Source organism: Rattus norvegicus, chromosome 2 (assembly GCF_036323735.1).
Source record: "Rattus norvegicus strain BN/NHsdMcwi chromosome 2, GRCr8, whole genome shotgun sequence".
NCBI lineage: Eukaryota > Metazoa > Chordata > Mammalia > Rodentia > Muridae > Rattus > Rattus norvegicus.
Window position 1 is genome coordinate 247,006,392 of NC_086020.1, and position 25,269 is coordinate 247,031,660.

Sequence of the window (25,269 nt, forward strand, 5' to 3'; positions counted from 1 at the left end):
GTCCCATGCTGTAATCCTGGAAGATGTTAAACTATCTCTCTAGTTCCTGCTTGCTTCCAGCTCTTGTGTTTTATTTTGCCACAGCCTCTAAACTGCTGGAATCACAGGCAACAGCCTCCATGCCTGGCTTTGAACATAACTTTTGAAGGATACTGTGGAACATCAAATGATTGCATTCATAGCATTGTTCCCTTCTATATGGCAATCCCCACTACATCAATTGAGCTTTTTGTTTTATGGTAGGTGTCAGGAAGAGCAGAGTTGATGTCTCCCCAGCTGCAATGCCCTCTTTAAGCCTTTTTACTTCTGATGAGTTCTTTCTCTACATGTCCTTTGGCACCGGGTTCTATTTATTATTATTATTATTATTATTATTATTATTATTATTATTTACACGAGTGAGGACTTTATTGTAATTGGCAGAGCTTCAGAGATGTACTCATTTACTGTCTGATTATTATTGCCACTTATATTGTAGACATTAAGCTAGATCCTAAAGATATAAAGACTAGTAAGAGACAGCCTGCCTCCTTAAGAAGCTCAGAGCCTCATAAACTAGGTTGCAGTATTTAAACAGTTAGAACCGTGAAAATAAAAACAAAACTAGAGACTTCAGCAGTGAGAGAAAGTCCCTGGGAACTGTGGGGAAGCCAGGGCTGAGTGTGGCTTCGTCCTGATTTCTATGAAGACTGTTAGTTCTCTTTTATTTCCCCCCTCACTCACCTGCTGAATTTTAAGGCTGCTAACATTTATGACATTTATTTATTTGCATGTGAGGTGAAGGTTTGAGGCAGTGCACATGTGGAGGAGTAGAGTTTGACACACATCCTGTAAAACTCATTTTCTTCCTTTCCTGAAGGACTGAATCTAGACTTTGCCATTCAGAGTCTTCAGAATCCATCTTGCCAGCTCCTCCTTCTGTTTGTGATGCAGATTTTAGTAGTAATTTATCTTTCTTCATTCAGACAGAGTGCTATGGATAATCCTGGATAATTGAAAAGAGTTCACATTTTTAATATTGGCCATTATTTACTTTACTTAATAGAAATATCAATCTTTTATTCTTTGTTTCTGAGGCAACCTTGAATTAGATTCTTAGAAAAGTATTACCCCAAACTGAAACTCAGAGAGCAGCGTGGGATGTAACCATGAGTATCGTGATGCTTGCTTCTTTTGGACGTTATCTATAGGCGACCCCAGAGTGTGAATGGCTGACAGGAGAGTTAGAAAAAAAAAGGAAATCTTGTGCCACCATATGGTACTTCAGTTTCTTGTTTTTCATATGAAAGTATGCTAAGACATGTTCCTGAATTAGTTTAATAAATATATTTGCTTCCCTGGTTAGTATCTTAGGAAGAACTTTTATTACCTCCACACATGGATCTCTTGAATTCCCTTATTGAAAACACACATGTATACAGTTTAGAACAGCAGTTACCAGAGATGCCTGGTATGGTGAAGGAAATGGAGGGGAAGAGACTAAAAGATTTAAAAGTGTAGGTATGAGGGGAGAATAAGCCTATATATTCAACATAGAACCAGGAAGGGCTATGACTGCAAAACCACATTATACATTAAGACGTTTTGCCAGAGTCTGTGCTGCATACTCGCCAGGAAAGGGACAACAATATCTGAGAATAGGTTTGGTGTGCATATCTGACTGTCAATCATTTCACCGCATGCAACAACATATGTGGCTGAAACTGTCACTCAGTTTCCTGCCTAGTATATGCCAGGAAAGGGTTCAACTCCCAGTTCAGTAGAATGAGAAAGTAAATAAGAGATACTTTAAAGGTTGAATGTACACAATGTAATTAAAGGATGCTGACTCAGAGACTTAGCTCCATGCTAACCATAGCTTTGTAGGTGTCATTGTGCCCCTTCTGCCTTGGTTGTGGCTTCAACCAAACAAAATGGTTGGGATCCCATGACCACAGAGGTCTCCTTCAGCCTTCTCATTCTGTGTTGCTTGAGTTTTAATTCTGAAAGTACCATATAATAAATCTAAATAAATTATACACACACACACACGCACATACAAGCAGATGGACAGACAGACATGAATAAGATTTTATTTATTCAGGTAGTCCTCTTTATGTACTTTCTTTAATGCCTATTGAAATGAGAAATTAATATCACGATGTCTAAAATATCAGCAAAATTATTCTGAGGCTGAAAGTTCTCTTTCTACAAATGTTAGGAATACAGAAAAGAGAAAATGCAATTTGATCTCTAAATCCTGGTAGACAGTAGTTGGAGTTGATCACTTTGAAAGTTCACCCTTGGCCAATTAGCTGTAGCTAGTATGTTTAGAAAAGGCATTCTTGGCCACAAATTTCTCTTAAAATAATGTACAAAAAAAGTCAAATAATTTAAATCAAATTATGAATTGTTTATTAAAATGTGACTTTTTCTGATTAAAAGTAGGTAGATTGAAGCATACCTTTTTCTACCTTAACTTGCCAGTTTCGAAACCATTATTCGATTGTGTTTGAACAATGAGGCTCAGTGCTGATCATGGAGGTGCAGTACTCCTCCCCTATTACCAATCTCCAGCTCCCCCCTTCTAAATTATATCCTACTCCTAGGTGATCTCTCGTAATTAACAATCATGAAGATTATCATGGCACATTTATGAATTTTAAAAAGTGTCCTTCTGAAAATTGACCGAGAAAATGACATTGTTCTTTACCATAAAATCAAAGGTTGTCCAGTCCCCTTCACATGCTGACCTCCCAGAGTCAAACCAATTACTAGCCAATTTTTGATAATGAGCAGTCATATAATCATAAGATTGGAAGGGACCTTGGGAGGGCACATGACTCACCCTTCCATACCAGTGTGTGATGGAGTAAAGTAGTCTTAGAAAGCAATTCTGTATGTCTTTCCTTGGCATTTTTAAAGCATGTATCTACCATGCCCTGACCTGTGATCCACAGAGGTAACTTGTGTGGTGGTGAGTCTTCATCAGCTCTATCCTCTTCCTAGTCTCCCTCCCTCCCTCTCCTGGTGCCTCTCCAATCATCCTCTCCAATGAACTTGGCACTGGAATCCTTTTCTCCAGGTTCATTCCAGGTTTAATCCTTTAGGAGGTTCTGTTTGTCCTCTCTAACAAAAGCAGAAGTGATCACCTGAATGAAGGACATGTCCAATTGGTCAAATTAATACATACTATTATGCTAAGCTAGATCTCTTACTTGGTATACTGTCAACACAAGATAGAATATCCCAAGGGCAGGCACCAATCCCTGACACTATTACTGATGGTACTATGTGCTTTCAGACAGGACCATAGCCTAGCTGTCTTCTGAGAGGCTCTCCCCAACAGCTGACTGACACAGATACAGATACAGATACCCACAGCCAAATATTGGATAGAGGTTGTCAACCCCTATGGAAGAGTTATGGGAAAGAGTGAAGGCCCTGAAGGGGTTGGCAACCCCACAGAAAGACCAGTAGTGTCAACTACCCTGTTCCTCTGGGAGCTCACAGAGGATGAACCATCAGTCAAAGAGAATACACAGTCTGGTCCAAGTCTAACCCCTCTCCCACCCCATCCATGGCACATGGCACATATGTAGCTAAGGGACGCTTTATCTGGTCTCAGTGGGAAATAATGTGCCTAATCCTGCATAAGCTTCATGTACCAGCATTGGGGGATACACTCTCTGAGGGGAGAGGGGAAACTCTGTGAGAGGGGACCAGGAAGGGGGCAATACTTGGGATGTAATTAAATAAATAAACTAATAAAAAAGATAGAAACCAGCATACCATTCATGCTGAATGCTTCTATTTTATGTAGTAGCTCTACTGTGTTTGAATAATAATCATTGTTTAATTTTCATAACGATGATAAAGATATCTAAAATGATAACTATGTTTATTACTCTCATCTACAATGCAGTTGCTTTATCCAGAAACAGAAGAAATCTGATCTTAATAACATTTCTCATATTTTCAAACTACTTTATGGGAAAGTTTTTAGTATACTTGTCCAAGAGTTGGAATTTTACTCCTGTTCTGTATTTTCATTGATATAGATAAATATAAGATGTGGAAAAATCAGGGTTAAATCTTTTGTCTTAGTTGGAGTTCTGATTGCTGTGAGGAGATACCATGACCAAGACAACTCTTATAAGGAGATGGCTTACTGTTTCAGAGGTTCAGTCCATTATCATCATGCCAGGAAGTATGGCAGCATGCAGTCAGACACAGAGCTGGAGTTCCCAAGAGTTCTACATCTTCATCTAAAGGAAGACAGGAGCAGACTGTGATTCAGGCACCTAGATGGAGGGTCTCACAGCCCTCCCCCACAGTGACATACTTCAACAAGACCACACCTCACAATAGTACAACTCTTTGGACCTAGCATATTCATAGCACCACATCTATGGTTGATGCAGTTTGTTTAATAGAATACCAAGGAATAAAAAAATGAATTTGCTCAGTTAATTGAAGTTAACAAGTATCTAGGGCTGATGGCAAGTCCAGATTCCATGCAGAACCAGACTATGCTGGATGAGGAGTCATGTTAGGGACTGGGCACACTTCTGCTCTGCCTCACTCTCCATTCTCTACTCCAAAAATTACATCTGGAAATGTCAAAGCATGAGTGACCAGTGAAATATTTTGTCACCCACCTATTGCAGTTTTTCTCCCTGTATTCTCTCCCTTTCTTCCTCCCTCCCCCATCAGACCCTGCCTGCTCCTATCCAGATGATATGAAAACCCCGTGTAGAGGAAATTTCCTGGAACCTATGAGGGTGACCCTAGCAAGGAGTCATTAAGAGGATACGGAGCCTGAACCAACCATCTACTGTAACCAGATTAGAGACCCAGTGGTAGGACTGAGGCATCGACCCAGTCACAAGCTCTATGATGCACGAACTGCCCTGCCTGCAGGATGCTCTGGGTCAATGGTGGCTCAGAGCTCGTGAGAATGGCCACCCGAAGGTTGATCTGAATTAACGACCATGCCAAAAGAGGTAGCTGAGGCTTAACACTGCCCAGGCGGTCAGTATCTACAAACTGGAGAGCTCAGACACCAAACATAACTGACAATAAAGTCAGAGAAATGATTCCTAAAGATACTCTGCTATGCTCATAGATTGGCGCCTAGCACAATCACCATCAGAGAGGCTTCCTCCGGATGTTGATAGGGGACGATGCAGAGACCCATAGCCAAACATTGTGTAATGCTTGGAGAGCTCTAAAGAGAAGGGGGAGGTAGAATGTTGGAGGCAGAAGGGTCAAAGACACCAAGAAAATCCAGCATACAGAACCAGAGCCCTAAGCAAGGTTCATAGGGACTCACAGAGACTGAAGCTATAACCAGTGAGCTTGCACAGCTGGCTCTGCTGAGCCTTCTGCCTACGCACTGTGGTTATTTAGGTTGGGGTTTTTGTTGGGATCCAAACAGTGGGAGTGGAGGTTTCTTTGACTCTTTTGATTGCTCTTGAAACCTTTTTCCTCTGACCAGGTGGCTTCCTCCAGCTTTGATAGGAGGGTTTATGTCCAGTCTTATGCCATCTTGTTATGTTGCGTTTGGTTGATATCACTAGACAGGCTGGTGTTTTCTGAAGGGTAACAGAGGAGCAGTGTATCTGGGGAAAAGGAGATAGAAGATGTGGAGGAGGAGATGGATAGGAGACACTAGTCAAGATGTATTAATTGAGAGAATAATAAATTTGAGAAAGAAAAAGGCTATTTTCAATATAAAGAATGTCGATGAATATGCACACATATGTCAAACAATATTTAATAAGAAAATGTTTTGTTGGAATTCCCCCTAAGGAGTATAAAACTTTGGCAATACAAATATAAAACTACGATTTCTTTTCCAAATCTTCTTTCTTTTCATTATTTTATGAGAACGGTGAATAAATAACAGAACCCAACATCCTTGCCCCTTTTCAGTGTTAAGATTTTATACTGGCATGAAAGATGCCCTCCGGCTATGAGAATCCAGTTTTGATTGCATTAATTTCAAAGAGACTAGCTACTGCTACCGGAGCTATTCCAGCAGAACATCAAAAGAGTGGTGGTTTATGGGGCACAAAGACCATTTAGGCATTTTCTCAATTATACTTCTTAGCGTCTGAGGTTCAAGATAGGCTTATCTCTGTTATCTAGCAAGCATTCAGACCTACCTCCTTGTCACTCACCCTGGGATATGAGCCTTTTCTCATTGTTTTAGCATCTAATGTTAGGAAGAAGTTTGACTTCACCATGACTTTTGTGACCCTGCAGATTTCTTGAGTTGTTCCCAAGGTTTGTCGAGCATCCAGGTTTAACTCCAAGTTTATTTTTCAGTGTTCCTATACTGAAGTCTCACCAGTCATGATTGGCTTTGGGATTACATATGCCAGGGGTATCCATGATCTGTAAGAATGGATTAGAACCAGAGTATCCTCACAAATCCTCCTTCATCTTCGGATTACAGCGAAAATAATATTGATGACAGATACCAGTTATCACTCACAGGCAACAGCAGCTTTGCTGGATTCCTCCTAATCGCGTGAAAGATTGATTCCCACAGTCCTGACTTCAGAGATGGCTAAGGGTGTGTTCAGAATTCCCAGGCAACTCCTCCGTGATCAGGTAGACAGGTAACCATGAAGTCGGAGTTTAAATACAAGGAAGTTCTATACCTATGGTAATACTTACACAGTAACTAACCATGTGACCATACATTGTGGCCAGGGATTAAACACTTAAGAATATGTAAGTGAGGATGTGAATCATGGAAAGTTTGGCAGTCTTGACACTTTTAGAACTCATTGCATCTGACCTGGGAAAATGCCAGCCATTGTCTCACCACATAACAACTTTGACACAAGGTAAAAGGCAGACATATCTTGGTGTGGGATGGAGACATTTTATTTGAGAGCACAGTCTAGGACCACAGGAACTAGACATTACATTGACCCATCATAGGTGTATGGTGTAGGAACAGACACAGCAGGCTGGATGTAGAAGTGTTTCAGCCTACAGTGGGAGGATGTTTTGCAGTTCTTCATGGACAATAACAATGGTCTATATAGCTTGGCGAGCATCCCCCTTCTTCTTTTCTTTTGTAGAATATATAGTTGCATAAAGAAAACTTTGAAACTTCTTATAACTGTGATTCATTCTTGTTATTGTTCCTCAACCTCAAAGGGAGGAAAAAGACAGACTGGCTTTCTGAAGGGTTTATTGTTTTGGTATCACCATCTGGGAGGGACTGTGAACCTCATAGAAAGCACAGTCATGGAGATTTTCCATGCTGGGGTTGATTGAGCTTGCCTATCTGGCTAGAGCCAACTTATTCTGTGGGCAATGTGTGTGAATCCCAAGACATTTGGGTTTTGTTGATCTGATAAGTACCAGTCCACTTCTGGCTCTCCTGCACACCTGCTGACTCCCTGGTGTTAGCTTCCTGCTGCTCTGTCCATCTGTTAAGAATTTATTTACAAAATACACTAAAATGCAAACCACACTGGAATGGGATTTAGCTAGCTTCCCTCGGCCTAGGAAGTGGCATCCTGCCAGAACACAATTTCCAATTGTTGCAGAGCTTGGGTACAAGAAATTGAAAGGTTCCAGGGACTCTTATTCCAATTTGGAATCCCTCAGGCAAAATGGAAAGAAATAGTCTTATTTCTAGACAGTGTAGGTAATGCTTATATTACACAAAGGTACAGAGTTTATTTCCGGGGCTGACTGAGGCAAGAGAACAAAACTGGAAATGAAGAACACCCAGTTCTCACACATGGATCTCCCACTGCAACTTCATAAGATTTTATTCAGAGCCTTATTTTTGTGAACATTGCATCTGAGTGACTCTAAAGAAGGAAGGTTTTTAATTTGAAAGCACGCATTCACATACATCCATGTCCATGCGAGACATGTGGAAGTAGACACGAGCCGCAGAGTATTTATTTTCTAAGATAAGTGTTGCCGTGGAGCCAGGGCATGGAATGGGGACTACTCACAGATAACATATAAAGTCATCCAGGGTAGGACAGTGACGGTAAATAATGGTAATTATAACCAGTCAAGCCATTTCAGGAATTCCTGAGAGAAAAGTCAGGATTTTTATGGGAGTAAACGGAAGCAGGAAAATAAATCTATGTTGCTTTGCTTATTTTTATATCGCTCTAAGGCAGTGTGCATGTAGAGAAGCAGTTGGATGTTTAACTTATAGTAGTTAGAAACACAAAGCCAGTGGACGTTTTTAGAGACTTGATCTTGAGGTCAGTGCTACTCTAGCTGACCATGAGAAGGGTCTTGGCTGAGTCTAATAGGGGAACTGGATTCTTAGGCTTTCCACTTCTGTAGCTGTCAAAAATTAATAAAATTTGAGCTTGGTAGTGCATAAAATGTTTGTCACCCACTTGCCTGTGACTAATATGCTCATTGTACATAAACTTTTGTTAAACATATTTATTGACTAACATGAGTTAAGTCACTCAGTATTTGCGAGCGGAGACACTGTCCTGTGGGCCATACGTCCATGGTAGGATGAAAGTTTTTGAGGTTGAGCATTCAATCATCTATATCAACATTCATTATAACAAAATGCCTCAGCCAAGATAAACACAAGAAGCAGAAAAGTATTGTTGACAGTCCTGAATTCTGGAAAGTTGAGGTCTAGTCCTAGAAGTCTATAACTCTAGGAGAAACTACACCTCTTCTTCAAGTATGGAACAAAGTCCTTTCTAAGGTTTTGAATATATTTCATGGTCATGAAACACTTATGACAGAACCATGTCCCCAGTGGTCCACATCTGGATACTACTGCAAGGGATTGAGGATAATGAAAACGTGACATCTATACACCATGATTTTTTCAGTTGGAAATAAAAAGAAAATAATGAAATCATGAGGTCTTCAGGGTAATGGATATATATAGAACAAATTACACAGAGTGAAGTCACACAGACCCAGAAAGACAGAGACAAATGCTAGGGACTTGGGATTTGAAACATGGGGGCGGGGTTGCGGAGACTCTCTCTACTCCCACTGTGCTAGAGGAGTCTAGTGCATGCAGTGCCTCCGTTCTCATCTGCTCGTTTTAAGAACTAGAACTTTGCAAACCCTGTCAGCTCCTACAGACCTCATAGGAAGAACAACTATATCGACCAACCAGATGCCCCAGAGCTCCCAGAGACTAAACCACCAACAAAAGAGTACACATGGAGGGACCCATGGTTCCAGATGCATATATAGCAGAAGACAGCCTTGCCTGGCATCAGTGGGAGGAGAGGCCTTTAGTCCTGTGAAGGCTCGATGACCCAGTGTAGGGGAATGTCAGGGTAGGGAGGCAGGAGGAAGTGGCTGGGTGGGTGAGGGAGCACCCCCATAGAAGCAGGGGGCAGAGGGATGGGATAGTGGGCTTCCACAAGGGAAACCGAGAAAGTGGATAACATTTGAAACATTTGAACTGTAAATAAATAAAATATCCAATAAAAAATAGTTCCGGGGGAGAAAGAAAACAACTACAGCATTGTAGGCTGTCCTTCAGTAGCTGAAGCTTATGCAAATCATTGCTGTGCTGTGAGATCTGTAGAAAGTCACAGAAACTTAATGTGAGTGGATTTCCACAAGTAAAATAAGGAGTAATTAATGATCATAGTAAAATTTAAATATGTGTCTCTGTGACATATATATATATATATATATATATATATATAGAGAGAGAGAGAGAGAGAGAGAGAGATGTTTTGATAGCAAAGCAGACATACTAATGATTCTTCATACTCTGCTTCACTTTTTTCCTGTTTGTCTCTGACTCCACCTCTATCTGTATCTGTCTGTCTGTCCATTGGTCTGCCCCCCCACACACACACACACACCAGGATAGTTTAGATTACCTGTCTGTGTAGCATCAGGTATAGTGATGGCGGAGCCTACACTTCACCGATCTGTCTTAACCTGAAGGAATGGAATAGAAGTCAGGACTAGTCCTCCCACGCTTGCTGTACTTCCTGTCACTTTTCTGCCTTTCTGTAACTCTTCCTTGTTGTTGCAACTAATGTCTCCCACCTGGATATTGGACCTCACTCATTTCCGAGCAGTACTGGCCATGGGTAAGTGACCCATTGGGAACATTGGCACTTTTTTTTTTTTTGGTTCTTTTTTTCGGAGCTGGGGACCGAACCCAGGGCCTTGCGCTTCCTAGGTAAGCGCTCTACCACTGAGCTAAATCCCCAGCCCCAACATTGGCACTTTTACCAGTGGGGATGGCAAGTGATTTCGCTGCCTTTGAGCTGATTCTGTCCCAGGCACCTGCAGCCTCTTAAAATTGCAGGTTACCCTCTGTCTCTTTCTGCACCTGAGAAAATCCACGTTGCCAAAGTCATTTAACACCACACCTGTTTGATTACTGAACAATTTGCTTAAGAAGTTTGTTTAAAATGTTATCCATGTTATCAGCCCCTTCCTTTTCCCCTTGCGGCCTCGCTCATCAGCTTCTCGTCATGTCAACCTTAGCTTTTTACCAGATTCAGAAAGGCAGTGCCCAATTCCCCCTGACTCTGTGTTCCTGTCTTCCCCTGGAATACTGGCTGGGATTAGACACCCTCCAGCGCTGTGCTTACTCTGGGCTTTGACCACTCTCCTGATCTGAATGGAGTGAGGAATCCAGACAAGGCCGTACATGTGGTCTGAATCTTCCTGACACAGCTCAGTGCCTACTTCCACACATCTTCTGAGTTCATCCTCCAAACTCAATAGAACTCTTTAGCTCTTATAGCCACATGCAACAACTCAGCCTTCTCTGTGTCCTCTGGGACCAGCTTTGTGAAACACTCTATTATAAGGCAAGTCTCTGCCTCCCAAGTTTCTGGAGTTCCATTATAAATCAGGCTTTATATGACTTTGGGTTTTATTTTATTTACTTGATGTGTGTGTGTGTGTGTGTGTGTGTGTGTGTGTGTGTGTGTGTCTGTGCAAACATGGCTGTCAAAGAACATTTTTGTGATTTCATTGTTTTCTACCATGCCATGGGTATTGGGAATTGAACTTAGGACCAAAGCCTTGGCAGTAAGCATTTGTACCTACTGAGGTGTCTCATCAGCCCATAACTGAACACATACTTTAATCAGTGATGCTATGTCTATGTGACCAAAATCCATTTTCTCTGAGAGCCATTTTTCTTTGTTTCTGTGCCTTGTATCTTGCTCAGGCCTATTTAATGTGTGTTTGTATGTGTGCATGTGCGTGCGCATGGTTAAAATGGAAATGGGGTTTGCAAAGACTTTAAAATCAGCTTTGAGTGTTGAGTTGACAACCTATGACTGCTGGGGCCAGCTTGTCTCTCCCATCAGACCATGGAATAACACCAGACCATGTTGAGCTGAGAATCTTTGTCTTCTAAAGGCCAGCTAGCATTTCTCATCATAGGCAGTGAAACAATGCCAGGCAGTCAGACATTTCTGCCAAAGATCAACAGAATCGCTCTTTAGGAGTCTCTGTCAGTAAACAGATGAGCAAGAACACCAACATGAAACTTGCTTGCATCGAAGCAGCACCATTGCATAGAGAGAGGGAGAATTCAACCATGACCCTCTTAACTCTTCAATCTCTGCATCTGTCCACAGACGCAATAGCCGCCAAGCATTTTCGAGAGAGTTTTATTACATGTGGTTTCGGGAATCAGCTCTGATAGAACTACACTTTCGTATTTGTTCATGGCGACCTGTAGTGATGTGTTATTAGTGTCCTGTTCAGGAATGAGATGTTCTTCTGTAGATGGGACAAAAGAAGGCAAATATGACAAGTCAAAAGTGGGGAGGACATCGCTCTCCAAGTGGCAGACTCACGATGGTTGTATCTGTCCATGACCCTGAGAATTCATCAGAAGTTTCAGTCTGTGATTCAGGGGCAAGTTACGGGGACAGATACAGATGAAAAAAATCTATGGTAATTGTGTTTTCCCCTTGCTTACCTTAGGAAGGAGACCTGGTTGTGCTAAATAACCTGCTGCTGACATGGCTCAAGTCTCTGTGTAGGAAGGGATCTGCTAAATGCAGATATCAAGGAAGGCGCTATGGCAGGAGAACTAATCTATTCCATTAATGTAGTGTAACCTAGCTGTTCACTGGGTTGCCACACTTTCACCCAACATCCTGTTGCTTTGGAACTCTTGGATTCCTAATGGAAGTGATGGGGAGGGGTGTATCAGTAGAGAACAATAAAATGTAAAAGGAACATGAGAAGAGATGTTGACATGTCTATTCGTGTGGTAGCGCTTAGTGCTGGCGGGGACAGTGATGTCAGTAATCCAGACTCCTTTAGGCACCAACACATGGGCACACAGCACATCTTACTCTGTTTCATGTAGCCTTCCTATTATGAGAACTTCTTCGGTACTGAGAGATCATGTATCAAAAAATTCAAAGTCCGATGAGACATTCAGGTGCTCAGGAAACCTTGGCCTCCAACATGGCCACGCTTTAGTTCTTTGTCTCTCCTCCTCAGGTCTCTCAGTGGACACTAAAGGATGTTTAGAACACGTTTAGTTTTGGAAACTTATTGGCCAAGTTAATTTACTCTTTACCCACCTAAGCTGTATCTTCTTGGAGCTTGCTCACTGTGTCATAAACACAGTGGAGCACAGTGAAAGAAACCTTTCATTGCTCCTGGACTGAGGGATGTTAACTGTCCTTTTTACTTAGGCCTTCTTATAAACTTAGCCTTAGTTAGAGGAAGGAAACGAAACAATAAAATTGGGCCTAAAACTACTGTTACTCCTGAAGAGATTTTTCTTGCTTCATTATTTATTGATTGACTGACATTTGTATTGGACTTTTTTTATTTATTTACGTTTCACATGTTATCTCCTTTCCAAGTTTCCCACCCATAACCCTCATATCCTATCTCCCTCCCCCCCTTCTATGAGAGTGATCCCCAACCCATCCACCCACCCCTTCCCGTCTCCCACCCTGATATTCCCCTGCACTGCGGAGGTCCAGCCTTGGCAGGATTGAGGGCTTCTCCTCCCATTGGTGCCCAACAAGGACATCCTCTGCTACATATGCAGCTGGAGCCATTGGTCTGTCCATGTGTACTCTTTGGATGGTGGTTTAGTTCCTGGGAGCTCTGGTTGGTTGGTATTGCATATGCAGTTGCAAACCCCTTCAGCTCCTTCACATTTCCTTGAGTGTATACAACACTTTTTGATTGCTCTCAATCCCTAATTCTTCCTGTTTCCTCTATACTCCTTTATACCCATCCCTCTACTCACGCAAAGTCTGCTTCACACAAAGTCCGCGTTCTATATTCATGTGCTTCTGTTTTCTTTGGAGGCTCAGTGAATTTAACCAAAGCCATGGATTTAGAACTCCCTCTTGGACTCTGATAGTCTCATCAGAGGTTACACAACTAATGGCAAGGACCCTCCAATTTCTATGCTAATATAGTTTAATAGTCCTCTATTAAACTATGGGCAAAGTCTCTTGAGCTGCTCCCCTCTCTATGATTGGCTACTGACAGCTTCATTCCTGTGCAGGTTGAGTGTAGGTGTTTGCAATTGCACTGAGTTAATAACTGGAATGGCTGCTTCGTGTCCAAGGTGTTTGCAGCCATTTTTCCTAGCATCAGAGTTTTCCATTTATTCTTCATCCACCCTCTTTTTGCTCCTGTGCCTCAGAGGTGGTGGCACAAATGTCTTTATCACTGAGACTCTATGGCAGAGAGCTTATATTGGAGAGTAGAAAATTGCCAAGAAACATACACTGAATGAGCTCTTGGATCTTTTGTGTCTGTTTGAGCAAAACATCTTCAAGGCCACTTCCTGTCTTCTCTACTAGAAAAAAAAAGCAGAACACCAGGAGGCAACTGCATGCCCTTATAATTCTGGGAACCACACCAGAAGAATTTTCATGTGGGCATTGGCAGTTCATCATCAGCATTTGGCCCCCACACAGTTGCCTCCCTACATTTGCTGCCCAGTGTGGAAAGGCCCTGTCAACATGTTATTTCTTTATAAATTCATTATTCCTTATTAGTAATTCTATGTAAGGCAGAATTGTAAGCCACTCTCTGAGTCATCTCCTGTGTATGCTAGAAATATATATGTTAATAGAATTTGGTTTGTTTTTCTCTTGTTAATATGGCTTTTGCTGCAGAGTTTCCAGCTGTGAGTTTAGGAAGGGAGAGGGGCCAGTTATGCTTGCTTCCCCTTCAGGATACACATATTAGGAAAATGTAACTTGAAATTGTCATTATTTTATGATTAAATTTTATGTTCTTATAAAGATAGATTTACCATGGGAGAATACAACTTCCTTAATAAAAAGAGACTGACATAAAGTCTCTAAAATTGAAAGAAAACTATTCCCAGAAACAACAGAGAACTCAACAGAATATATCTTTAATATTAAAATGTCAGAGTGAAGGGAAATCAGATTAAATGTGTAATAAGAATTACTTATAAAATTATTGGAAACATCTGCAACCAATGTTTGTTATTCATGTGACAGAAAATGTTTGGTTTTCAATGTTCAGAAAGTGGCATGGCATTGGGCATGCCTCTGTGTGAAAGTTAAACAATGCAGCCTTGCTGTTCTGTGTGTGGAGAGTGAAGGACAGAGCTCATTCAGTGTAAGGCAGGGTTTGCCCTACAAGAACCCTGTGCATGACTCAGTCCTAGAAGAGTTCCAGACCCACGTTGCAAAGTTTTGTTTATAAATTTAGCATAGTAATGGATTAACATTAACCAATAGTAAGCAGAAAGATTAATCATAGACTGCAATCAATTCATGTAATCATAATTTCTCAGAGCAACTTATTTCTCTGTCCAGCCCCTAAATGACTGGAGGGAACTCAGACGCTGTTACATAATGATGCAACATGTCATACCATGACAGGTCAGATCTGATGGCTAGGATATCCCCAATATGCCCAGTGCTCAAATGGTTTATGCTACATGGAGATGTAGGGTGAAGGACTGATTCAAACTCCAATGTGGCAGGGTGGAATGACAGGAGACTCAAAAGCCTACTATATTTAAAATTACAGAATGCTTATTTATAGAAGTTTCTACTTCATGGCTTTAGAACTCAGTTGGCTGCAGATGACAGGGACCACAGAAAGTCTATTCATGAAGGACAATGACTAATATACTCTTATCTTGAGACACACAATCACAGATGTAAAACAAAACAAAAACAAAATGAAAAAAACACTGTCCTGTTAGTTGCAAAGCTGTGCAGCTCATATCATGAAAAGTTCATTTCATGACTGAGAGGCAGAGGCAGACAGAGAGGGAAGGACAGAGCAAGGTGACCTCTTCAAAGACACACATACAACCAGTCCTCACTCCTACAAACCCATTTGGGAAGAGCCAATCAAGCAACAAGATCAGCAATGATGCTGGCACCTCAGTACCCAATCTCTGGTGAGTGACTGAAATCACCAGCTGAGACCAATTCCTTCTACTACGTGAGCCTTAGGAGCCACTTCACACACACACTGTCTAACAGAGGGCAAGCACAATACCACTGAGCTGACCCAGTGAGGCCCACAAGCCTCCTTTCTACCTTACTACTTCCTGTTTATCTTTTTTGTTAATACCTTGATCTATTGTAGGATATTTTGGACCATTATGGATAGTAGTTTTGATTTAGATCAGTAGTTGGCATGCTGGGAAACTCTTAGGCACACCCATTGTAGCACCCTGTGAATTGCAAGGGCACTACAGCCATTAAGGACTTCATTTAAGATAAGTTCTTCAATGGTTTCCCAGTCTCTTGCTTCAGCAAAACTCCATTCTTGACTGACTTCTGGGCTTTCACAGATGTTTCTAATAGCTTTCTTTAAAAAGTGTAGCCCTGACTCTTCTTGCTTCATTTCTATGATTATTCTAATGCTTCCCCTCGATAATGCGGGTGAGAATTTGTGGCAAAAAAAGGTCATAATTAGGAATGGGTGAAAAGGTTAAAGAATAACATCTCTGTGAACCACTGTATCTTCTTGGTAGTACTTTGGCTGTTTATTTGGCTTTTTCACAGTAGACATTGGGTGAGTTATATGCACACCTTCAAAGAGGAGCATTGAGACAAGAGACTTCTTGGCTAAGACTGTGTATTCTGAGACCAAGCATTGGCTGAATAGTGTATTTCAGCAGAGAACTCTGACCAGAGAACTGTGAAGGAGGAAGAAGAATGATGATCCTAAAATAGCAAACCAAACCATCCAAATCAAAAATTTCCCCTTTGGCTAATACACACACACACACACACACACACGCACACGCACACGCACACGCACACGCACACATGCATGCACATGCACACATGCATACGCACACACACATGTGTTCACATGAGCAAGTGTGTATGTGTGTGTGCGTGTGTATGTGTGTGTGTGTGTGTGTGTACTTTTAACACAGTTTTGCCTTATCAAGTCTTTTCTCCACATTCACTGTGATCACCACTCCCCAATTTTATTTGTTTGTTTTATTTAGTTAAAGTCATGTGATCCTGAAAAAAGAGACAGCAAAGTGTCTCAGGAGGTGAGGGAGCCTCTAAACCTGATGTGTAAATTTCATCTACAGGAGCCGACGGTGGAATGATCTGACTCAAATAAGTTAGCATCTTACCGTCATTCAGGGACAACGGCAATGCTCACATGTACATATGCACACATATGCACACAAACATACAAACGTACACACTCACACGGTGCAAAAGATACTGAAAAATATATTTAAGACCAGTAACTCTTCATGTTTCTTTTTAGAGACATGATGCCTTTGATAATGTCAGTGAAACCACTAAGATACCTTGAAATTCTTCTTACTGTTGTAAGCGCACAATATCTCTACACACGCCCAATACTTATGTAGCATATTAAATTTTTAAAATTTAAATTATTTTACTTATTCACATTCCAGTCTATGTCCCTCCCTCATTCCCCTCCCACATTTCATCATCCCATTCCTCCATCTCTTGGCTCTGAGAGGTGCTGCTCCCATCAGATCTCTCCCTTCCCTGGGGCCTCAAGGGTGTTGAGGATTAAGTGCATCCTTTCCCAGTGAAGCCTGACCAGATAGACCCATTTTTGTCTTCATCCCTGTTACCTTGCCTGCACCCCTCCCTGTCCTACGGAAATCCTTTATACTAAAAGAGGCCTTCTATTCTCATTTTTGGAAGAAGGACTGAAACCTTAAGTGTTGAAAATAAAAGTGGTGGAATGGTTTTGATCATACTTTAGTGAGGTACTAAGCTACTTCTCAGAGTAGACACCTGGAGACGGTAAAATAAATGTGTGGTAACTGCCAGTTACCACTGTAACAACAGAGCCAAAGGTAGATGTTTTTTAATGTTACAGTCACAGAGTCCGAATGTGTCTCACACGCAGATGAAAGGAGGTTTGCATTTCATGTAAGAGATAATATACTTAGGACACATGCACTGCTGATAATAAATTTGTGAAATTTATCACAGGGGCACTCAAGCCTGCTATGTCCTACTAAATATAACTTTAAAGTAACGTTAATTCGGAAGTGTAGGGACATACACATCATCTGTCCATAATTTGATAGTCTGTGATATGTGTAACCAATTGTTCTTATTTACATTAATTTGCATTGTGAAAAGCAATTTTACAGTTTCAGTCAGACTTAATAGGCAATTTGCTGCCGAGTGCCTAATGGCATAGTTACTTAAGCCTGCCCCAGGGGGGCTTTCCAGAACTGATATGAGACTAAACCTTTTAAATGTTCAATAGAATGTCTTAAAAAGTCAGAAAGTCTTCAGCTATTAAACCTGCTTTACATTCGCCTTGCCGTGTTGACGGTGGCGACGGCGAACTGCCTCTCATCCAGAGACGGCTTCTCTCTGTAGGCAGAGGCTTCCCTTCTGAGAAATACCTTAACCCTAGATGAGGTATTTCTCCAAAATATTAATAATTAATATGAGCTGCAGATAGCTCATAAGTGTAGGTTTCTTTCACCAGGCTTAAAACATTTTTACTTAAATAAGACATCAGTTAACAGATCTACAATTAAGTTTCCCTCCAAGAGTCCAGAAATAAAAGCTCAGAAAGCCCTTCTGAGACTTCAGCTCCGTGTTTTCAAGGGTTTAGTTATCCTTACATCTTCTTTTCCAGTTGTTAACTCTCTATTTTCCTGGAGCTAGCACGTTTCTTGACACTCAGTGGCCATTCAGTATATATTAACGGAATTTTGAGTTTCTGAGACTTACAACAGGCAGGACATACCAAGGACCACCGTGAAGAGTAAAACCTGCTAAGTATCCATGGTACTCGGCCTCGTGACAACAAACCGGTTACACCAGTGGTTTGTGCTCAGTGGAAGTTCCTCTTCACTTGAGGAGAGAGACTTGTCTCTGCCTTCTCAGTTGACTTGCCAGGATCTTGAGAACTATGGGGAACTATAACTTCAGGGATGGCAGATCTTTCTGTAAAGAGTAAAAGGGGACATCAAAAGCAATTCTGGTACCACATGGCTTATAGCTGTACAGGAAACAGGCATTATCGTTTCCAAAACAAAACTCGCATGTGGTCTGGATGGCTCCATTGCTTTTGTGTGCAGCAGTAAAACAGTCTCTACTGGATAGGGGAGGGCATTCCAAGTCCTAGCACTCTTTGCAGGAAAGGATGTCAACATGCCCCACAGGACAGAAGCCACATTATCTGGTCTATGTTCCTGTCTGCTCCATGTAGGAACAGGGGAAGGTGTTGTCCTTGGGCTTGGTTCTGATGGTACAGATTCCTGGGAAAGTGGATCATTTCAGACTGTAATGGAGAGAGCTGCTTTAGCTGCTTAGGTGTTTTCCTCTCAAAGTAACACATGAGATCACGGTGGACAAAACTGTCCTAGATTCCATAATGCCACACATGCAGAATTGAATGTATAGAATGCAAAGAACTGAGTTGAGAGGTACAGCAGTCTAGCAAGACTGACACTCTGTTCCTGAAGCATATGATCTTAAAAGTCACTTTCCTTGTAAGAGAGGGGAGAGGAGGAGAGGAAGGGGATCAGGGGAAATGGCCAACAAGAGAGGGTGATGTAGCTGAATACGTTCAAATGCATTCTATGATGGGAAATGTCATAATGGAATCAATCGTTATGGATAATAACTATATGCATTGCATATAATATGGAAAAACCCTTAAATGATCCATTTTTATGGAAAGTCCAGGCCTGGTCTGTGGCATATGTGCATCTGTTCCATTGTTCCATGGAAGAAAGAAATCAGGCATTAACCACAGAAATGCAGACCACTGAAAATGTCATACCTTTCTACCACTTAGCACCTTGTTCTTTGCTTGTTAAATGACTTAAAGAGAGGAGATTAAAGGGTGTGTTTTCCTCACTCCTAGCACCAGGACACACATACTCTGTGTCCTCAGGTATCCACGGACCTTCAGGTTAGCAGGTCACGTTTATAACGTCAGGGTAAAGATGTGGTCTGCAATGGCTCCTCAGCTTACCTCATGAATAATTCTGGGATATGACTGGACTTTAACAGAGGTGATTGACTTGTACTGCGGTAGACTTTTATGAGCAATCCCTTACCTGTTTTTGGCAGCTTAAATTCATTAAATTGGAACATATTAAGGCATCTGTGTGTCTACCCTTAAATTTTTAAAATACGGATGATGATTAATCAAGAAAGTATGAATAAAGAGGTCAATACATTCAGAACAGAACTCACAGAAGTGAGTCCTTGTTTGCACACAGAAGTGAAGGAGAAGTAACTAATGCCTCAAATGCACACAATGCAGAAACTTGGCTTTGAGACTGCTCACCAATCAGCCAGGGAACATGAATGGCAGTCTAGAGGATCTGAGATGAGCATCAACCATCCATTACCACTGCAGCTCCAGAGCCATCGGGGATCACGACCTCTGCCTCATTCTCCTTGGCAGATGTTTAGAAAGCCCCTCCTACTTTATTTCGTCCTTTCTTCTGTCATTCCCCCCTTGCTTCCTTTTCTTTTACATTTAATTTCCATTTCTTTTTCCTTCCATTCATTTCTATTCTCAATCTTTACTATTTTATTTTTGGTGAGGCAGGGTCTTATTTCTTATCATGTAGTCCAGGTTTAACCTCAAACTCTCAATGCTCCTGCCACAGCCTCGAGTGCTAAGATTATGCAGGTATAAGCTGCTGCACTTGGTGGGATCTTTGATAGCGAATAAGGTGGCTGTTCTTGTTTCCAGACCAGCAGTGACACCCAGAGGTTCAGATAGAAGTTCCCTACTTCATGCTTTTCTGGGTGATGTCCTGAATGACTTCCTTACGAGGGATCTGAGAGTTCATGAGCTTGTTCTTATCTGGTGGAGAATGTTCCTAGAGAAGCACATAACACAGAATATTGAACACAGGTCAACTCTATGCTTTCACTCAAGACAAAGGGATATTATGAAGAAAGAAGAATAATTTAAGTCCAAACTCAATTAATGATCAGAAATAATAGATTTTTTTCCCCAGTAACAAAAACAGAAGCCACCAATCTATTTACAAAAAATCATTTTCAAATTAGTTGCCTTAATGAAATCAAACTTCTCTGGATCTCTCTCCCTCGGTATGCACCTAAACGTTCTAGCCATCAGCAGAAACACCTTAAGAAGTTCTTAGAAGTAGATTTCCCTTGGACTTCCTCCTCAGTTTTCAGAACATGAATTTCCTTTGAACAAGATTCATATAGGACCTGCATGCCCAGCAAAGTTCGCCGCTCTTGGTGTCACCTGCCTTGCTTTAACAGGCAAAATACTCTGATCGTTAAAGCTCAAGCTATGGCCTGGTCATGATCAGCAGCCCAAGCAGCTGGAGCCCAGATGTTATTGGCTTTATACCCAGTAATGACATCCGCAGAACTCCTTCGTGTTCCATCAGCCGGGTCCTAAAGGGACTAGAGAGACAAGTTAATTCACAGAAACATAAGCCAGGGCTCTGTTCCTCCAGCCAGCCAAGACACTGTTCCAGAGGTCAGACAATGGGCGACTGGTAGATTTCAAGCAACTACGACCACCTGGCAGGAAAACCTCCACGGTGACGGAAACACATGCCACAGGGTCTCTCTAGCAGAGGCGTTCTGCACAGGGCAGTGCTTGTCTCGCCGGCTAAGCCTATTTCCGTGTTTCAGGAAGAGAACGGGTGGATCTCAGTGTGCTGTACAACTAACTCACCCTCTCTGCTGACTGACTGGGAGCAGAGGGGGATTGCTTGCCTCAAATGCCTTAATAGAATGAAATGGAACAGAATGTCACTCCTCTTTTTAAAACACTGATACCCACAGAGAGATATAAATCTAATATTTTGACATATTGAAATTAATAGCTACAACTGTCATTTGCATATCGCTATTTCATGTCCTGGGACCTTTTAAACAGCTCAGAGTTTTTCCTGCATAAGATTGGAATGGGAGGAAATAGGATTTGGGAAATGGATGAGGCCGCCTGTGTGCGTTAATGCTTTGCACAACAGGGTGGGAGCATTAACATATAGAAAACAGTTTTGCACAACTTACTCATTTTTTATATTTTATCCCACAGGCTTTCAGCAAAGGGCATTAAACAGATACAGGGGAAAATCATTAGAGGACGATAAATAATGAATCAGGGTCACAAAACATGGGTTCTCTAATATATTTAAAAACATGGCTCTGCAATATATTTAATGCTAACATTTGGGAATGTAATGGGGTAAAAGGGCAATTTTATCCTTCAGCTCTGGGTAACCACTAGGAAAAGATTGTAAGAGTATTAATGGGCCCATAACAGACACATTGCTTTAAACTGTAACAAACACTTCCGATTCTGTATCTGGATTGGTCTATGATTGTTTTCTCTATAAAGAAAACACTTTGATTGTACCCTGCCCATTTCATTGTGGCCACTTTATGAGATGTCACATGATTAACTCCCTTAACCTGTCACAAAAGGTTTAGGCACGAGAATGTGCTATAGAATTGACATTATATGTAGGGAAGTGATAGAAGCATTGATTAAATGGAAGAATTTTGACTTGTGCAACTAAAAATTTTGGTACTGTACCTAACCTTCTAATTCTCTACCGTCTGCTTTGAGAAGCTACTGACATATGGTTATTCAGGGCGTCACAAGGAGGGACATGTAGAGGACCCAGGCGTCGTGCATAGGAAGCATCAAGTAACACAACAGCCTTACTACCTCCACTGCGCACGCATACATTCTTCAGGGCACTTAGGTGATACACAGGCATTAATTGGCTAGTTGGCTTTAGCATGCTGTCAATTAATCTTTAAAACCATTAAGGCCTGGCATGGCACTGGAGGAAAGCAATCACAGCAACCTTTCAAACTGGGAAACAAAGATTATTCTGCTAATTAGTATCTTCTCTTCGCTAAAAGCCACAGAAGTGTGTGCAGGGACAACTTTTAACAATTTTCCAAGGGCTTCCCTTTGTAATTTTACACATTTCCCGTCTCTTTTATATTTCTGTGTGCTTTGATCTTGTCTTAAATCTCATTTTAAGTTTTCACTGCAATGCATGCCCCGCTTTCGACTGAAAGGGAGTTAATGATCATTAGAGGGTTTTACTGAAAAGGATTTCGACACTAAGGTTTTTGTAAACAGCTTATAGTTTTTAATGGAAATCTATGGAGGGGTCTTGGGAGAGGACAAGCAATTTCAAATGTGTCCTACTCTTCAGAGGACCTTAGTTCAGCTCCTAGATCTCAAGTCAGATGACTCACAGCAGCCTGTAACTCTGGCTCCAGGGTTTTGACACCCTCTTCCAGGCTCTCTGGGCAATTGAATACAAGTAATATACACTCACACAGATACACACATACACCTAAGTAAAACTAAATTGATATGTGAGATGCTATATCTGCATCTCTACTTAAAGACTTTGAACGTTCATTTCATGTTCATTATACATATAGGGAAAATGAAAAGTCAGGTGTGTGCAGCCACTGACACCCTTGTAATTTCTAGCTGAGGATATGAGACAAATAATTATTTAGCTCTCAGTAGAAGAAGTGTGTTGGTGGTAAGGGATGAGGTACCATGGGATGTGTGGCTAATATCGGCAGAGAATGTTTCCTGAGGAAATAGGTTTGCCAAAAGTTTGATATATGTTTGGGGACTGACTATGGAAAGAACTGTTTGAGTGAATGGAGTGGGGGCACCAATTAACTACATCATTACCCAGAGTGTCACACAGAGCCTCAGGCATTGGAGGTTTTCATATTAGAAGGAAGACCAATTAGCCTATAGCTGCCATGTCATATAAGTCAATCCAATCTCATGAATGCTTGCAGATTCCCTGTTAAAGGTGACACCTAGGGGGAAATGCCACCTCATCAGATCTCAGAGGACATAATCTAAGGACCGCAGACTGCAAAGTTTCAAGATTAGAAGACAGCCAATCTGATATATCAGTTTAAAGGGGTGAAATGATGCCCTGGTCCCTGGTGACACTGTTTTTTGTCTACACGGATGTCCCAGGACAAGGCTATCATATCTGTAAACTGAGTGAAGACCATTCAGGTGCCCATTAAGTCAACAGGACCCAGAGCGTGGCTCATTCTTCCCCTCCTTCTTCAACTGGGTCTCTGAATTTCTGGCTCTCCGGGCCTTGAACTCAGAATCCACCACTCTTGTGAATTCCACAGGTACTTGGTTTGCAGAGAGCCTATAGTATCCACCTAGGGATCAATTTCCAAAATATTCAAATGTCTTTTGGTTCTGTTTCTCCACAGAATGATGACAGGAAGTTGCACATTTGTCTGATGCTACACAGACACCCCATAATTTCCACTTGTATTCTACAGATCTCTCTCTTCTCAGCATATACAGATCACCAGTTAGCATAATAGTTCAAATTAAAAGTGGTTCTCTTTTCCATGAAGGCAAAAGGTATACATAGTAAAAAGAATATGACACAGGAAGTAACCCACTTGAGACACATGTTGCCTTTGTACATATGAAGCAAAGAAAAAGACTGATGTACTAATCAGTCATCAATGACCCTAGTAAAATATATATTCTGTGTTCACAATTAGAAAGGTGAACTCTTTAGGAGCAGAGGCCCAGAATCCTGTGTTGAAATCAGGTCACTAAGTAAGACCCATTGCCCACATAAGCATTCGTTGATCTGGTCTGGAACTAACAGATGCTAAGGAAGCCGTTTAATGCCTGACACCTTAGGAGCAGCATCTGGTAGCTCTGTGTCCATATGCACAGTGCCTGTCTTGGACCATATTCCCACAGAGTGGGATTTATTTTAAAAAAGACAGCTATTTAATCCTAAAGACACATGTCAGATAATAGGGATTACAAAAGTACCCCATCCCCAATAATGGATATCTCAAAATTAAAATTATTGATCTTCTTGGACTTGATCTGTTCTGCCTTTCTTGTGGTTGTTTAAGACATGGGGGAGAAGCAATGTCTGGACTTCCTTCCTTCTGAGATTCTGTGGGGACAAGTCTGAAGAAAATGATGAAATAAAGTTTTCTCAAATACTTGCAGAGAAAATAAGGTACTATATGATTAAAAGACCTTATCCAGGAATGTAATTCATATTGAAATGGAACCATAAAAGAAAATCGATTTGTGATAACAAAAATTCTAGGAGAAACAAGTCAAACAAATACAAAAGTGCAACAAAGTAGATCTTGGGTTATTTTATACCAGCCATAAAGACTTACTCTTCATGGTAATGCAGAGATAATCTTTTAAAATTGTCCAATGCAGTTCCTGCAGGATTCAAGATTCTTTTCTTCTCTCTTTATATCTCCTGGAGAGAACCAGAATCATTTAAGTGAAGTCGATGCACACGAGGAGCTCAATGGTAAGTCTGAAGCGGTTTAAGAATTGCAGGTTAAAGATACAAAAGCAACCCAAAATAGTTACCTCTCATGTGTACAGTGAAACGCGTAGAAACATAGGACTGGTGTGTGCTCCTGAGATGATGCCGTCTGCCTTGGTTAAAGAGATTGACCTGATGAGGAAATTCCATCTTCAGACCTTGACTGTTGGCAGCTTCCTCGATTTTCTTTAGAAGATGGACTTGCAGTTATTTTTAAAACTTTGTACAGGCCGTCAACTACCTATGACAGACTGATTGTAGACAGAGCCTCTATTGTTTTTCTCTGACTTTGAAGTTCCTAGATGGCAAAGGGGACAATCCACCCACTCCTAAATGGTCGCTCACCTTGACACTTACTTTGGATAATAAGACTCAGGCATGGCAGCATGACTGTGATGATGTGCTGACAATGACAGTGTCAACTCCGTGGGAAGGATTGCGGGATTCATGATTCC

The 25,269-nt window shown here is 41.4% G+C and overlaps 1 pseudogene; it reads left to right on the forward strand.

Moving 5' to 3' along the window:
* The window catches only part of Rpl32-ps7 (ribosomal protein L32, pseudogene 7), a 104,186-nt pseudogene that overhangs the window by 76,995 nt on the left and 1,922 nt on the right, over positions 1 to 25,269 (forward strand).